At 34.7% G+C, this 17698-nt stretch overlaps 1 protein-coding gene across 3 annotated transcripts in view; it reads right to left on the reverse strand.

The window, feature by feature from the left end:
- The window catches only part of LOC125683579 (uncharacterized), a 30200-nt gene extending 19204 nt beyond the window's left edge, over positions 1-10996 (reverse strand). For 2 of the 3 annotated variants that reach the window (XM_056139447.1, XM_056139446.1), the window contains exon 1: positions 10763-10996. The gene's annotated coding sequence lies outside the window, so the exon portion shown is untranslated. The remainder of the gene's footprint in view (positions 1-10762) is intronic. The other variant, XM_056139448.1, reaches the window with a different exon arrangement.
- Positions 10997-17698: the final 6702 nt, after the last annotated feature.

A 17698-nucleotide genomic window follows, 5' to 3' on the forward strand; every position in this document is an offset into this window, starting at 1 on the left:
TCAACTTGTTTGTCAGTAGTCTGCCTCAATTTAAAAAACTGACCATACAGATAAGCTCTTGCGTATTGAATTAGTTGAGTGATATTAACACCACATGCAGGTGATAATGGAATATTGCTACATAAATATGGGAAGTTGACGATGGAGAAGCTGAAATCATCCCGTTTTTCATAAAGTTGAGCTGTTAGTTTGCATTCAATATCTACTTTCAATAAAATATATAAGTATGAAGCAGAAGTGGACGACTGTGGTGTCTTTTATTTCGAATTCACAGGGATAAGTCGAATCGTCATATGAATGAAAGTTATCATTGTTAATAGATAAAACATCGTCGATATATCTAAATGTCGAATTGAAGGCCACAGCGAGAGATTTTTTCTTCTCATGTTGAAGTTTTTGAATAAATTCTGCTTCATAGTAATTTAAAAACAGGTCAGCTAACAAATGATCACTATTCGTGCCCATGGGAATTCCAACAGACTGTTCGAAGACCTGATCACCAAAGACTACAAAGATATTGTCAATGAGGAACTGCAGCATATATTTCAATTCAACTTCAGAGTACTTGTGCGTGGAATAAGAGAGGTGTTTAAGGAAGTAATTTTTTGGATGAATCATCACAAGATTTGAATATTTCCTTTTGCCAAAGTTTTTGAATAACTGTCTATGGTATCAAACAGTCTAGACTTTAATTTATTGTGAGGAATGGTTGTGTAAAAGGTGATAAGTTTTGACGCTGTTGGTTTGAGAAATGTTCTAGCGATTACAAATTTACTAAAAGTTCTTTAGAATTGTTTTAGAATTTACATTTGCTTTGCATCACTTCTAGCACATGTTGTGCCACAGTACGTTGAAAGTTTCTTCTTCACAGCTGTTAATATTTTCATTAGAAGCAAAGATAGGGCTTTTGATAGAACACTTACTGGATCCAGGAATGTATCTTTGTTTTTTGTTTTGTTTTTATTTCAATTTCAGAGTACTTGTGCGTGGAATCAGAGTAGTGTTTAACAAATTAATTTTTGGGTGACTGATCACTAGATAGGAACATTTCCGTTTTCAATTTTATTTTTGTTGGAGGAGCAACTGTTAATGATGCCAAAAAGTCTAGTCTTTGATTTAGCATAAGGAATGGTCTGTAAAGTGTTGAAAAGTCATACGTTTTGATGTTGTTGATTTGAGAAAAGTTTTACGATTTCAAATTTACTAAAAGTTCTTTAGAATTTTTTAGAATCCACATTTGATTTACACAACTTCTTGCATATGTAGTCGCACAGTACGTTTGAAGTTTCTCCTTTGCAGCTGTTGATATTTTTTTTGAGGAGCAAAGATAGGGGCTTGGTAGAACAATTACTCGATCCATCAACGTATCTTTGTTTGTAAGGGTTTTTTTAAGTTTAGGAATCCAGTATAGGCACGGTTACTCATATTGATCCGACCCATTGACTGGGATATGAAATGTGTCTAAAACTGAAGCATGATTTTGAAGAATTTCATCTTATCTCGAATGAGCCTTCTGGGCTTTCCTAAAGTTGGAGTATAAGTACGATTACCAAACGTGGAATTAATGCCAAGTTCGTTTAAAATACAGTTGCAATAATGAGCCTTACAAACAAAGACAATGTTGTTACAATCTTTGTCAGCTGGAACCAAAACATATTCCTCATGTAACCTATCTTTTATCACTTCTGGTTTACTAAACACAGGATAGATGGTACGTACTTTTGTTTTAATATGTCTAATGCGGGATTTTGATAATCCTCTGATACTTTAAATCTATTATGGCTATGTATCAAGTTCTTCTTTTTCATATTTAACCCATCGTCTGGCATAATCTTCGACAGAATTCATAATAAAGATGAAGATCTGTCGCCAATTGAAAGACCGAGGTTCTCTGTATTTAGGACCTTTTAGAATAAGTGATTTGAGGTCCTCATTTTCAACTATATCAACATCTCCAGTAATGGCATGTACAGCTGGACTATAGTTGAAAGAAGAGGAAGAATAAGAACACGTAGGTGGATTAAGTATAAAATGGTTGGTATCTAGGCACTGCAAAGTTTGTTTGTAATTAAAAAGTTCCGATGCAATAGCAGAAGTATATTTGTAGGAAATACAGAGTGTAGACTTGAACTTGAAATGAGTTGGAATACACGACTGAACTCTTTTATAACAAATAATGTTGCTTATTTTCCTTTGTTTGTTACTTTGAGCTTAAAGCTGACATGAATTAATAAATATAGTATAATTCTATATGTCCGCCATATTTCTTTGCTAATCCGCCATATTAGTTGGATATTCTTTTGTTATATGTATCAGGGTTCGCATGGTATATAAGGGGACGAGTTTTGCTACGCTTCACTTCACATCAGTGTCTTCGATTTACCTGTGCGGGTAGCTTCGATAGGTAACATGTACATCTCCGATACTAAATTATAGGACATCAAGAAAAAATGAAATCACGTTTTGGAACACCACGCCGTGCTCAAAATTACAATAAAAATATCCTACAGTAGTAAATTATTGTAAAAGCTTTGGATAAATAAATATAGAATGCCTTTTCTTTACGTGAATGTGCGTACATTTGCAGTAAATATGTCAAAACTAAACAAAAAACGCGCAGAAATATTTAATTTATTATCTATTAATAAAATGGAATAAGCAAAGGGTATAAAATTTATACCATTCACACTTCAAACAAAATGCAAATACATAAATGCTACTGTACTCATAAATATGACATGGTCATGTATGCTCGCCATGAAAAAGCATCGAACTGTCGAATGCGGACGACTATTTACCTAGGTATACTCGTAATATCTGTAAAGGACCGCAGATGTACGTGTACACTTGTCGAAAATACTCTAAGTAGTATTAAAACTCCCTTTATTTGGATAATCCATGAAACAAAACGATCAACTCCATTTGTATTCCAACAGTAAATACCATTATCCATTGTACAGACTGCGACACACTTAGCCCGTGCCGATCAGCTATCTTCAATCAGAGGGAAGTATCAGAGTAGAATATTTACCCTGTATTGTGCATGAATCCTTATACCGTATGATTTACTGGTCAGAGTATTGCAGATTTATAAATCAGGAAATCATTTAGGTACCTAAATTGTTTAGGCATATACAACACTGTACGAGTGTATGGGATGAGAGAGAGAGAGAGAGAGAGAGAGAGAGAGAGAGAGAGAGAGAGAGAGAGAATTCAACCGATGATCTTGTAATAATCGCGCTCTTATTAAGACAAATGATATCGTTAATTCAATAAAAGAGAACACTAACTCAACATTGCTCTGATTAATTGACAATACAGATTTATTTGATTCATTTAAAGCACGCAATAATTAAAACTTAAACATATCTTTAAATAATGTTATTTTCAATTACTTCATTTTATGCTAATTTGGCGCTCAATAGATATTATATATCTATGCCATTTTACGTTATTACATTCTGCGTTGAACTCGACGTAAACTGTGCTAATGCAAAATGTAATAATTGAGTTTATCATATCATGCATCGTTATCAAGCACATAGAATCAAGGGGAGGGGACAAGAGTGTCTGTCCTCCACCATTAATAACAATATTCATTTTTTGGCAATGCAAATAGAAGATATCTTGGGTGGCAACACCCCCCACCCCCCACCTCAGCTTGAAAGTTCTGATATAATAGCAGAAGACACACACCACCACCAATTAAGAAAATGAAGATATTATGATGCGCTCATAGTAGAGGACTCTAACCGCCCCATCCCACCCCCAATAATTGAAGAAAATGAAGTGTACCGGGGGGGGGGGGGGGGATTATTGAGGCAGTCAAAGTAAAAGACTCTTTAACCCTTCACCCCCACATTAGGACTTCGAACATCGGACAAAACATCTTGGTTTGTTTGGGGATTTTGTTTTATTTTATTGCTGTTTTCGTTCATCTTTTTTAATTATTATTTTGAATGGCAAGAAATTTTGAAGAATCCAATTTTCCATTTTTTTCTTTTACATGTACATTTTGCTTTGCAACACATGCATGTATACTAATTGTATGGTGTAGAATTGCACCCTTTACCAAATTCTCCTTCATTTACACAGTGTAAGGAATGGTAAACCAAAATCACAACAACAACAAAAATGCATAAAGACCAAGATATTTTCGAGCGTAGGAACTTCATTCACGAATACATAAATACGTGTATTCAGCAAAAACGCATGCATTCATTGCAGGACTATAGCATATGTGAGTTTTAACGATTCTGTAACATGCCATAATGATTACTTTCAGGCTTGAGTGTAATTTATTCATAAATATTTTCATTTCGTTGATCTGGCACAATGGATATATACTGAAAATAGACATACCGCTGTACTTCGAAATTTCAAATTCAAATGTATGCGATAAGATGTTAGTATTCATAAATCAGTAAAATTCGTGTTGAGGTTTTATTTGATATGATACAATGTCAATATATTATAATGCATAAGTAGGATTTGCAAAAGGCAAGAGTATAAAAAAAATTTCATTATTAGTATCAATATCTATATAAAAAAAGCATATAATTTATATCCGGATCCATATTAGTCCAGTCATTCTAGCCAAAAATATAGCGTAACCTCAAACTAATTGCAACAGAAATGTTTTTGTTTTCAAACGGTGAGTCAAGGGATGCTCTGGCGTATATAAAAAACCGAGAGCACAAAACAAAGGGGAAACGTGTATTTTGGGGGCAAAATCGTACATTTTGATAAAAAATCACCGAAAACCGGGATTTATCATTTATCTTCATACATGAAAGAAATAAAAGAAACGTAATTGCTATAATCATCGGGAACAGTGTTAACATTCACAAACTACTTTATTCATACCAAAATTTCAAATGAATGATTTTTTATGAGGCGTAAAGCCTTATTTTGAAAGAAAATCCGGTGAAAATGAGAAGAGTTCATATGAAACTTGTAAACATTGATTCTGGCACAAAATGAGATACTTTTTATATGAGACAATTAAAGAAGTGATAATTAATTCATAAAAATTATTTAACAGTTTGAGATTTTAAAATCATGAGTGTATCAGTGGCGGATTTAAGAAATGGCAGCCCCCCCCCCCCCCCTCCCTCTAAAATTTTCAAAATTAAGGTAAATCATGGTCTTTTGTTTAAAACATTGTAAACGATAAAAGAAGCAATAATTTCTTCCACTCTCGGAGAAATAAATGGCAAAATGTTTTGATTTATTTATTTACTTTTATTGGGAGAACTTGCATCCCCCCCCCCCCCAAAAAAAAACCTTAAAATTTGCGTCATTTTATTAAATTCACTTTTATCCAAAATGACAGAAAATAGTAAAAATAACTACTTATAATTAGGAGACATATTTCAAGCCCTATAAAATCTGTAAAATCCATGTAGGAGTCCAAGGCGGCTCCCAGACCCCTGTCTCATAAACTTGCGCCCCCTCCCCGCCTAGTCGCAATTACTGGATCCGCCCCTGTGTACGATCCCGTAATCGTGTTTGCTCTGTTCATTTGTTTGTCAGTCCGCAAAATGTTTAACTTTGGCCATAACATTTTAATGGTAAATGACAGTATTTTCATATTTAATATGTGTATTCTTTGTGACTAAACTTTTAGATGGTACCAAACATTTTGACCTTGATGATTGACCTACTTTTCGTCAGTGACCTTGGAAAAAAACTTGCTTAGGGTGTTGGGATTTGCTTACGAGTTAGAAAATCCACGCTACATGTTTAGTGATAAATTGAATCGGGTGAATACAAATTAGCCGGGACGATGGTATTGTTTTTGACCATTCCTCATTTCTTTCTCTACAAATATCTATAAGTTTCTTTGAGAAATCTACAGTTTGGATACAGAAAAGCCATTAACTATTTCCTATCAGAAAATTTGCGCAAAATATACAGTTTTTGTCGAAGTAAAAAGTAGGTGTTGTTGAGCGAAGACCGCGACTTGATCATTCATGATTAAGACTTGTAGATTAAGACACCAAATTTTCCTTTAAATTTTTTTTATTATTGTGTTGGGATTAGTGTAGTCACGGCGACATTTTTGATGCACTCTTTTGCCACACATTGTTACAGCAAGTCGGTAGTTATAATGACATACATCATACCGTATAAATGCGAATTCAAAAACACCCGATCCATCGGATCTATATGTCACTGTGATAAAGAAATAATAGCAATACAAAGACAATAATTACGCATAGTGTTTTCTGTAAATCAAAGAATGTTTGTAAATATAAGCGGAATGTATAAACTGGGTGGTTTGCCGAGGGAAATTTGTTAATAAAAAATAATACAATCTAAGTTGACATACACAATGTGGGGTACAAGTAGTAATAAATCTGTTCTCAGATTTAAATATTAGTATGCAGTACAAGGTAGTAAAACGTTACTCATCTTCTACACAATCTATTAAAAGTGATTGATTGTATATTGTTTAACGTCCCTCTCGAGAATATTTCATTCATATGGAGACATCAACATTGCCAGGAAGGGCTGCAAAATTTAGGCCTATATACTCGGCGCTTATGGCCTTTGAGCATGGAGGGATCTTTATCATGCCACACCTGCTGTAACACGGGGCCTCGATTTTTTCGGTCTCATCCGAAGAGCCGCCCCATTTATTCCCCCCACAGGAACACAATCTACAGAACACAGTGTACATATTCTGTCTTCTAATTCTTCTACTTTGTATCGCCCAGTTTCTATTCTAATTGGAAGTATACCACATTTTCATAGTGCAAGTAAAGATCTTAGATATTTTGGAATGCTCGTGGAAAATTAATTTTCGGTTCTAAAATTTGTTTTAATATCTTTATATAAACATAACTTAATTTACTTTTACATGTACTAGCCACTACTTCATATAGTTATGAAGCAACTTGTTCTGAAATCACCAGTGTCACACAATTAATAGTAACCTATTATATATTTTCTTTAGAATTTAAAGATTCCGATAATGACTTCATTTGTGATGTCCAGTTAGACTTATTATATTAATTCACACATGTTTAGTAATGTTGTCCATTGATAGTAGACGATTATACAGTGTCAGTGGTAAGGAATCTTCCATCCGAATTCGCCATACATGTAGTGCAGGTAAAGGAATGAATCTGTGATAATGATGAAGTTCTGAACCATCTCAATGTTGTGGTAGTTTCGGAAACCCCATACTACACTACAATAGTTCAAAACGAGCTACACAAATTAAGAAAAGTTTTTCGAAAGTTGAAAGTCCTAGGTCTTTGTAAAAAGGAATTTTCGAGACAATGGAGTCATTTCTAACGGCACTTGTCCTGTTCACACTTATGCTCCCTTTTTCTCTTAGTTGCACAATATATTGACTATCACCAAGAAATGTATTGCAAATTCAAGTGTTCTATCACTACCTGAAAATCAAAAAGTCGATGCAATTCACTTGTGAGGGACAAATGCCCAATGCTTGAAAAACATTTGATTTTACTAAATCATCTGGAAATTATCTTCATGTATATACAATTAGAAGCTAAGTTCAAGGCCGCTCGTGTCATGGCCGCATCAAACCTAAGATGTTATTTCTCTTTCACCAAACGCTCGACATTTCGAAGTGAAAATCACGGGTCTTTCGAATATGACCTTAAAAACGGAGATCCCGTGTCGCGACAGACGTTGGCACGTTAAAGAATCATTACAAGTGGTATTTCACCTACAACTACAAACTACCAAACATTACATAAACGTTTGAAGGAATAGATACGTTTTTGTTCTTATGTTTTTGCGACATTTAACGCTAAACATTATCAACTAATGGCAAAAATTGCTTTCCATACTTTTTTTGTTGTTAGCGAGGGCTTACATATTGATATGGTATTTTTGTTTTGGAGAGAAGTTTGACTCCAATATTTTATATTTTTCAAATTGTAGTTCTTTGATCACTTGGTTTTAGATGTTTTGGAACCGATGTCTGTAGGAATCAGACATAATATGGATATTATACATAGAGTACCGTATAACGTTGAACTTCATTAATTGGCTTTTATACAAAGTCAATTTCTTTTCGTATGAAAATGTAATTAGTGGTAAAAAATTAGCACATGCCTGAAACAAACTAGCATTTTAGAGGATAAACTTGACTTACATGTAGCAGTATATATGCAGTACTACAAAGAGCGTCTACATAACTTCAATTATCTCCCTTGTAAACTCTTCTGCGTCTATGGAAGCCATGCCGTAACAAAGTTTATGCTATGAAAATGTACTAATTTAAATTAGCAAATTGACGATTTTCCCCTCTCTCGATTTTTCTCGATTTTTTATATGATCATTATAAGCATATTCCACTACACGTTTCGCAAAAACCATTTCTGTTGCAATTAGTTTGAGGTAAAACAGTAGAATGACTGGACTATATACCGATTTAGATATCAATAAAAACAAAGCTGCATAGTTTGGGGGAGAGGGTTCTAATGAGTCTGATGAAATTAAAAGAAGGAACCCCACATTTGCATTCAAACTAGATGTACTTCAAAATGAATTCATTTCTGCTTTGACTGAAAGCATGATTCTAAATTCGGGAACGAATCTTGCATACAAAATAATTAATAGGGGAACATATAAATTCGAGCTCCTTTGGAATTTAATGAATTAAATGCAGATATGCACCTTTCTTTCAACACGAATTGATATGTTGTTTCAGGCACGTATACAGGAGATTGGGGTGGACAGGGAGGCTGGTCTGCTCTCCCCACTTTTTTGACAATTTACTTTTTTCCGTTATTCTAACTTACAAAGTAAGTATTTTCTACATGCACAGTTCAAACTAATATTTTTTTTAAAATTTGTAATGAATTCAATTATAAGCATCAACTCTTGGAAGTTTCCGATATATAGTCAATCACAAATTTTTAAATAGCTGGAAATTTTTAATGCTTGTAAGATTACATTTATATCATTGATCAATTTTCTTTCCTTCTGTGAAATGATATATTGTTCATCGAAGTAGGACGCCCTCTCTCTCTCTCTCTCTCTCTCTCTCTCTCTCTCTCACCTGTTCAATCAATGAATATGGACATACAGAGACCGTAAATAAGTATATGGTTCCCAAAGAGATAATAAAACTATATTTTCGTTTATACATTTCCTTTTATGTGTGTCTTTGTGTAATCAACTGTTTATTATTGATTGCATATGTAATACCCGCATTTTCACACAGGTGTATATTTTCGATCATTATTCCCTTATTTGTATATCCAAGTTTGTATATGATCATCGATACATTTTGAATTGTGCACGCAATATATCCAACCAGATGCTCAGAGTATATGATTAGATTCCCGATTTCTATAAACTGCAAAACTTCGACCAGACAATCATTCAATACAGGAAAAAAATTCGACTCTGACATCTCCCTTGATTGAAGACACCCTGTTTGGTACGGGTGAAGTGTGTCGCAGTCTGTATAATGGAATGACAATGTGTTATAAAGTTCTAACGAGATACAAATGGAATTTATCATTTTGTTTCGTGGATTTATCAGAATAAAGAGAATCTAATATTTTCGGTAAGTGCACATCTCCGAAACCTGTTGAATAGACGTCCGTATTTGATACGGTTTTTTTTTTTGGAGGGGGAGGGGGGTATGCCACGTGCATTACATATTATGCATATGGCATGCACCTGTATTTTGCAAGAATTGATATAAATTATATATTTTATGCTCTTTGCTTATTCCATTCTATCAGTATGTAATTTGCAAATGATTTCTCCGAATTTATTTCATAAGAAACTGCAAATATCTGCATGCACTTGCAAGTATGCAAGAAAAGCTTTTTTTTTTTTTTTTTTGTCTAAATTATCTAAACTTTCAGAATGTTGCATTGGTATACAATAAATATTTTGTAATTTTGAGCGAAGCATAATGTTTTAAAATCTGATTTTATTTTTTCTCATTCCCTATATATTACTATCGGAGATGTGCGCTGGTCGAGTCCACCTAGAAAAATCACTCAGGTGTGACAAACACATTTGGGGTATATACGGGTAGAGTAAATTAGGCTACCTGAGAGAAATATGGCGGATAAGATGAAAAGGTGTACGTATTTATTAATTCATGTCAGCTTTAAGGAACTGGCGGCATGATTTGGAAGTAATATCACCCATGACCCGTGGTGGTTTAAAGAGCCTGTGATTGGCAACATCCACAGTCATAGAGTTCAGTCTGTATTCAGGTGTTGAAAAATCCAAGTATAGACTAGCTGTGCTTCTCGGAAATTTTATTTTTCGTATCAGTCATATATGTACATTTGTGTACATGTATCTTAAACTTATAGCCAATAATAAGGCCTTGATATTATCAGTTTGTTTACATGACATTAATACATGTAGGTAGCAATGATAAAATAGTAGGAAAATCCAAGATATGAAATAAGTGTCCAATTGATCCGGTTTTAAAAGTCTACCAGTTCACAGCTTTTATCCGTTCCGAATCTTGTATAATGATATTTTACTTTTCTGAAAACAGCAATGATGTAGCGAAAATTCTTATGTGCAATTGCGTTGATTTCCGCTATCAAAGCTCACACAGTTTCATTTTTGCAAAATACCATCTAGCATATCCTGACAAATATAAAACAGACAATGCTCGTTCTTATCTATGAATTACTTAAATATGAAGATTGATTCACTCTAAATGAGTAATACGTGCATGACTTTCTTATCAAAGATAGAGTAAAATAAACTTCCCATATCACACATTCCCACTCACCTGTGTTTAGTTGTGTCAAGATCTATCTCGTCTTTATCATTGCACATGCTCAGATACCTTTCACTTTATTACAAGTATTGTTTCTCCTCAAAGCTAGGAAGACGTTAGCGGGTTGGTCAATGATGATACGTACATGTACTTGAATAATTCCTTCCTCTAGTTGGGTGGGTAGAGTATATAACATAACCTAGTCAAGGTTTCCAGGGAAAATATTTCCGGTACGGTTTTCACGTGTACAATTTTCTTGAACACCGAACTCGATTGTATTTTTCGTGACATTGAAACTTTTTGAAGCGGCAAATACAACATGATATCCAGGTGTATTTTATGTGTATGAAGTCTACTTTTCATATCAGCAACTCTAAGAGATGGTTGAAGAAACTAGGTATGAATGTTGTATCAAGACAATTATGAAATGGGTATAAACTTTTTTTAAAAAGTCGGTTTAAGAGCTCTGTAGAGCTCATGTTATTTGTTCATGTTTGTGCACAGTGCCGACTTTAAATAAAATTTACTTACTTACTTAGAAAAAAAATCTCAACAGCTTGATAAAAAATTGTGTAGGTATAATGCCCAGATTCAATTTACTCTAGAAATATGAAGGGGGTGACAAATTTCGTCGAGTGTTGACAATTGCTTGTTCTCTTTCAAATCAGTAGTGACGGTTGGAAAGACCTGATCGATGCAATATCAACATCAATCTGTTGATATGTGACATCATCTTCCACAAAATTGGACAAGTTGTTACAGGAGTACGAATATGCAACTTCCTCCAGCTTCCGTTGTTTAAAAAGTTCCAAACAATTTGGTAAGGATCTGGGTAAGATCTTGTTGCTATATTTTATTGTTGGCAAACTTATTTCTTGGGTCCTCTGTACAACTTATAACCATTTTGGGCTCACCTGAGCCAAAGGCTAACATGAGCTTTTCTCATTGAAATTTGTCTGTCTGAAAGCATCCTTTTATAGTGTACATTTAAGCTGATTCAAATTAACACCTCCCACCCCTAGGGGTAAGGTAGGGCTACACAAAGGGGTCAAAGTTTCAATGTGAATAAATAAGAGAATTGATTTAGAATCTTCATAAGAACAGGAGGGTAATGAAACTAATTATTAATAATGCTACAATATATTTTCTTTTGCATTTACTGTAGATGAAAGAAAGGTTGACAAATCCCACATCAGATTTGTGGACACTCAAGAAAATGCTAAACCCCATATAGAATGCAAGGTGAAGATAACGAACAGTGATCAATCTCATAACTCCTACAAGCAATACAAAATAGTGTGGCATTACAAGAGGCCATCATCTTAATTTATTCTGTTTAATGAACATACTATAATGATGGATTTAAGTTCACCCTAATACATAATTGTATTGTAAATAATACAATTATGGACTTAAAAAGTGTTTTATATATATATATATATATATATATATATATATATATATAAAGCACTAAAGTTCCAACAACACCCGATACCTCAAAGTGTCGGATCCACAACATGGATACAAGGTCAAATACAAAAAATTATACAAAGCACTAAAATGACCAACGACACGAACAACGAGATTGTCAAATTTTCGGGACGACCCGTCCCTTCTTCAGGACAAGCGAAAACAATTACATAATGTGGTCAATATCAACAGAGCATAATAACAAAAACTACATATAAATACATCTAGCACTACAACTACACTAATCTACAAACGTATTTACAACGCAGACTACATGTTTTTGGTCTTTAGGCTTGCCAATCAATGTTAAAAGTGGAGCGAATTAGGACATGCCTTATTCGTCCAAAGAGCTGATCCAAAATGTTCGAAAAGAAAAACAATAAACTTAATTAATCTCAAGTGGAACGAGTTAACCCAATTACGTAGACAAATAGTAAAGCTAACTCGTACCCAGAGAGATTCTATTTTAACCATGCATAATTTATAAAAGATAATAGTAAGTAACAAATACAAATAAATAAATAAATGAAAATAAGCTATGTAAACGAAGTAAGAGATGAACAAAGTTTGAGAGAAAGATAATGTAAACAACAAGTTTGAATAAGTTAACAAAATGGACCAACTCCAAACAAAAACAAAGAATAGGCAGCCCAGGAAATTGAATCAACATCAGACATTCCCGTACTGATCATGTCTAGGGTAGATGTGTAAGAAAAACATAGAATCACGGAAACTGATAAATGGGTTTTACATGTAAGCAATCGGTTATGAAGTTCAAAAAAAAAATTATTAAAAAAGGTGGACTGATTGTAAACAGAATTGAAAAGAGGAAAAAAAATGTGTTCAAAAATGGTCATAGTACCACTGTTAGGGACATGATCAGACGAGTAGGTCTAAATGAAGCTTAAAATCTAGTAAGGGTTTAGCCCGTATTCATCCTGGTGAAGTCAGTAGGTTTGTTGATACCATGCGGTTCAAATGACCTCAACCTGTGCATCCACAATTGTTCCTTCTGCTTTCTTTCGGTATCTGACCAACTAGGGTCATGATCAATAACCACTACTGTCATGTCCTCCCATCGGTGGTTATTGCCATTAAAATGTGTTGCTACTGGCAAATCTTTTTTGGTTCTGATGGAGGACCGGTGGTTGTTGACCCGTCTACGAAGGTCTGTTGTTTCTCCTATGTACTGCTTCTGGAAGACATCGCAACTGATGAGATAGATGCAGTTATTGGTTTTGCGGGAAAAGTTTCCCAATATTTTATAACTGTGACCCGTGACAGGACTGCTAAAACCCTCAGTGTCTGAGCTATATTTGCATAATTGACATCTGAGGTCTGAGCATATTTTGAAACCTCCATTGGGTAAAGGGTTATCCAGTTTGGTCCTTACTATCATGTCCTTCAGGTTTCTGGGACGCCTGAAGGATGCCATCGGTGGTTCCTTAAAAACACCAGCCATTCGTTTGTTGGCATGCAGAATGGGCAGGTGTTTCTTCAGAATACCGTTGATGTTCTTGAGGGTGGGATGATACGTAGTGACCAATGGAACCCTGTCATTCTGAGGTTTTTCTTTATACTGGAGGAGGGACTGTCGGTCCTGTAGTGATATCTCATCAATCGCGGAATGTACCTTGCAAGGATCATATCCTCTGTTAGTGAGATGATTTTTTAGGATTGCTCCTTGTTCTTGGAAAATAGTAGGAGTGGAGCAGATGCGGCGGATTCGCGTAGCCAAACCCTTAGGTACACCTTTGAAAGTGTGGGGAGGATGACAACTAGATGGCGTAAGGTATAAATGAGAGTCAGTGGGTTTGGTGTGGAGATTAAACTCAATTTCCCCGTTTCTAAATGTGGCTGTGGTATCCAGAAACGTGTTATTTGAGGTGGAAATTTCCACAGTAAACTTGATGGAATTATGGAAAGAGTTTGCCATCTCGATAAAATCGTCCAGGCTTTCACGACCGTTAACCCACTTCATCTCAATCTCATCAATAAAACGTAGCCAACTGAGGGGTTTAACTGGTGAATAATGTAGAAGTCTACGTTATATATATATATATATATATATATATATATATATATATATATATATATATATATATATATAAAGCACTGAAGAACCAACAACATTCAGTATCCAAAACTGTCGGATCTATATTAAATAGATACAATGGTCAGGGAAAATAATTATATAAAGCACTAGAATGACCAACGACATGAACAATTGGAATTGTCAAATTTTCGAGACAACCTGTCCCTTCGTTAGGACGTGAAAGGATTACATTATGGAGAAAACACAAATATAATTAACAATAAGCACTAAAGCTACATTACAAAACTAGCTAAACACTTTTCCAGTGGATTACATGTTGCAGGCTTTGTTATTAACTCAAAAAAGAATAACAATCAGGGTGTCTGGTCACCGTGTATCAGTCGGTAAAGTGTGAAATTAATTAATGGAAGAACTAACGTGGTCGATCAAAAGGTGAAACAGTTAATTCGTACATCGTGGTATTCTCCCCTAGATCAAACTATTGAAAATCTAAATTTTAGATAATAGTAAATGAAATTGGCGTAATGTCTAAGCTATTGGTTACTTGTAAAAAACTAAAAATGGAACTTGATGATGAGTGCCAACGACGTTGGCAGTGCTGGTACTGCTATGCATCCAGTTGGTGAAGCAAGGCGATGTATCGTTGGTAATATGAGGCGGTACGCAGATATCTTAAGAGAAATAAAGTTATGAGAAATAAATCGTTGTCGTTTATCAGAGGGAGAATAACATTGTTATATCAGGAATAGGTTTAGCCAATGTTCATTCTGGCAGAGTCAATAATTTTGTTCATGCCGTTAGGAAGGAATGACTTTAGTCTGCGCATCCAGAATTTTTTCTTTTTTCTTTCTATCTGTGGAGCTCCAGGTTTGGTTATATATATATATATAGAAGCACTAAGTTCCAACAACACCCGATACCTAAAAGTGTCGGATCCACAACACGGATACAAGATCAAATACAAAATATTATACAAAGCAATAAAATGACCAACGACACGAACAACAAGATTGTCAAATTTTCGGGACGACCCGTCCCTTCTTCAGGACAAACGAAAAGAATTCCATAATGTGTAATCTTGTAATGCCACACTATGAAAGAGTGACATTTATACTGCAACCGAACATATGAATTATTTTATTAGAAATAGAATACATGATGCATACTTACATCTTCTCTTGCTTTGAGTTGTTATGTTCCCCAAACAAAGTTTGGGAACATATTGTTTTTACTCTGTTTCTTCTTCTTCTTATTATTATTATTATGTCTCCGAACACAAAGTGTCGGAGACATATTGTTTTTGCTCCGTTTCTTATTATTATGTCTCCGAACACAAAGTGTCGGAGACATATTGTTTTTGCTCCGTTTCTTATTATTATTATGTCTCCGAACACAAAGTGTCGAAGACATATTGTTTTTGCTCCGTTTCTTATTATTAGGGTCTTCCGTCTTCAGCGGAAGACCCTTCTATTATTCTATTGTTGATTTTTCACTTTTCTTCTTCTTATTATTATTATTCTTTTTTTTTCTCCTTACCGATTTTTGTGCAGAAGATTTCTCGGAGATGGCTGGATCAATTTGCTTCAAATTTTCAGGATTGATGCGTTGCCAATTGAAGTTTGTACCGCCGTTTCAATTTTTGAAAAATCACTTCCGGTTGGAAGTTATCCCCCTTTTATCGATTTTCAGATGACAATTTTGTCCAGACAAAAACTCAAAAACGATAAAAGCTAGAGTGTTGAAATTTTCAGTGATGTTAGACGACATGTTGTAGTTGTGCACCTGGGTTTTAAAAATTTCCGGAAGTGCCTAGTATGGAAGCTCGGTAGGGGTCGAAAATGGAGTTTAAAAAAGTGTCTCATTTTTCTCCACGTTTTAAATCATAACTTTTTACTCGTAAATATTTTGCTTAGACATATATAACAAAAGTTGTACAGTTTATTGAGATCTTTCGTGTTATATCAAGAAATGGGCCCATAGGCCTCATGGCTCGCCTGAACCATTGAGTTTCTGTTACAATGATTAACTTTTTTCTCACGAAACTTTTGATAAGACATGTAGAATAAAAGTTGTTCAAGTTTGCAAGATCTATCTAATGATATCAAAAAATAGGCCTCAGGGCGTCATGGCTCGCCTGAACAGTCGAATTTGTATCACAATTAATAACATTAATAACGTTTTTCTCGACAAACTTTTGAGAAGACATGTTGAACAAAAGTTGTTCAGTTTCGCAAGGGTTAACTAACGATGTTAATAAATAGGCCTGCAGGTCTCATGGCTCACCTGAACAGTTGGGTTATTGTTGCAATCTATAACATTTTTGTCAAGAAACTTTTAATAAGACATCTTGAACAAAAGTATTTCAGTTTTGCAAGATCTTTCGAACAACATCATGAAAAAGGCCAACGGGCCTCATGGCTCGCCTGAACAGTTTCATCAGTGTCACAATTACTAACTTTTTTCTCGAGAATCTTTTGATAAGACATGTAGAACAAAAGTTGTTCAGTTTTGCAAGATCTTTCAAACGATATCAAGAAAAAGGCCCACGGGCCTTATGACTCGCCTTAACAGTGATAAATGTCGCATAACGTTATACTCGTAAATATTTTGTTTAGACATATATAACAAAAGTTGTACAGTTTATTGAAATCTTTCGTGCCGTATCAAGAAATAGGCCCATGGGCCTCATGGATCGCCTGAACCATTGAGTTTCTGTTACAATGATTAACTTTTTCCTCACGAAACTCTGATAAAACATGTAGAATAAAAGTTGTTCAGTTTTGCAAGATCTATCTAATGATATAAAAAAAATAGGCCTACGGGCGTCATTGCTCGCCTGAACAGTCGAATTTGTATCACAGTTAATAACATTAATAACTTTTTTCTCGAGAAACTTTTGATAAGACTTGTAGAACAAAAGTTGCTCAGATTCGCAAGCGTTAACTAACGATGTTAAGAATAAGGCCTGTGAGTCTCATGGCTCACCTGAACAGTTGGGTTATTGTTGCAATCTATAACATTTTAGTCAAGAAACTTTTAATGAGACATCTAGAGCAAAAGTTGTTCAGTTTTGCAAGATGTTTTAAACAACATCATGAAAAAGGCGAACGGACCTCTTGGCTCGCCTACAGTTTGATTAGTGTCACAATCAATAACTTTTTTCTCGAAAAACTTTTGATAAGACATGTAGAACAAAAGTTGTTCAGTTTTGCAAGATTTTTCAAACGATATCAAGAAAAAGGCCCACGGGCCTTATGACTCGCCTTAACAGTCTGATATATGTCGCAATCAATAACTTTTTTCTCAAGACAATTTTAATAGGACATGTACAACAAAATTTGTTCAGTTTTGCGAGATGTATCTAGAATGATATTTAAAAAAATAGGCCTCCGGGCGACATGACTCGCCTGATCAGTCTCGAA

Source organism: Ostrea edulis, chromosome 6 (genome assembly GCF_947568905.1).
Source record: "Ostrea edulis chromosome 6, xbOstEdul1.1, whole genome shotgun sequence".
NCBI lineage: Eukaryota > Metazoa > Mollusca > Bivalvia > Ostreida > Ostreidae > Ostrea > Ostrea edulis.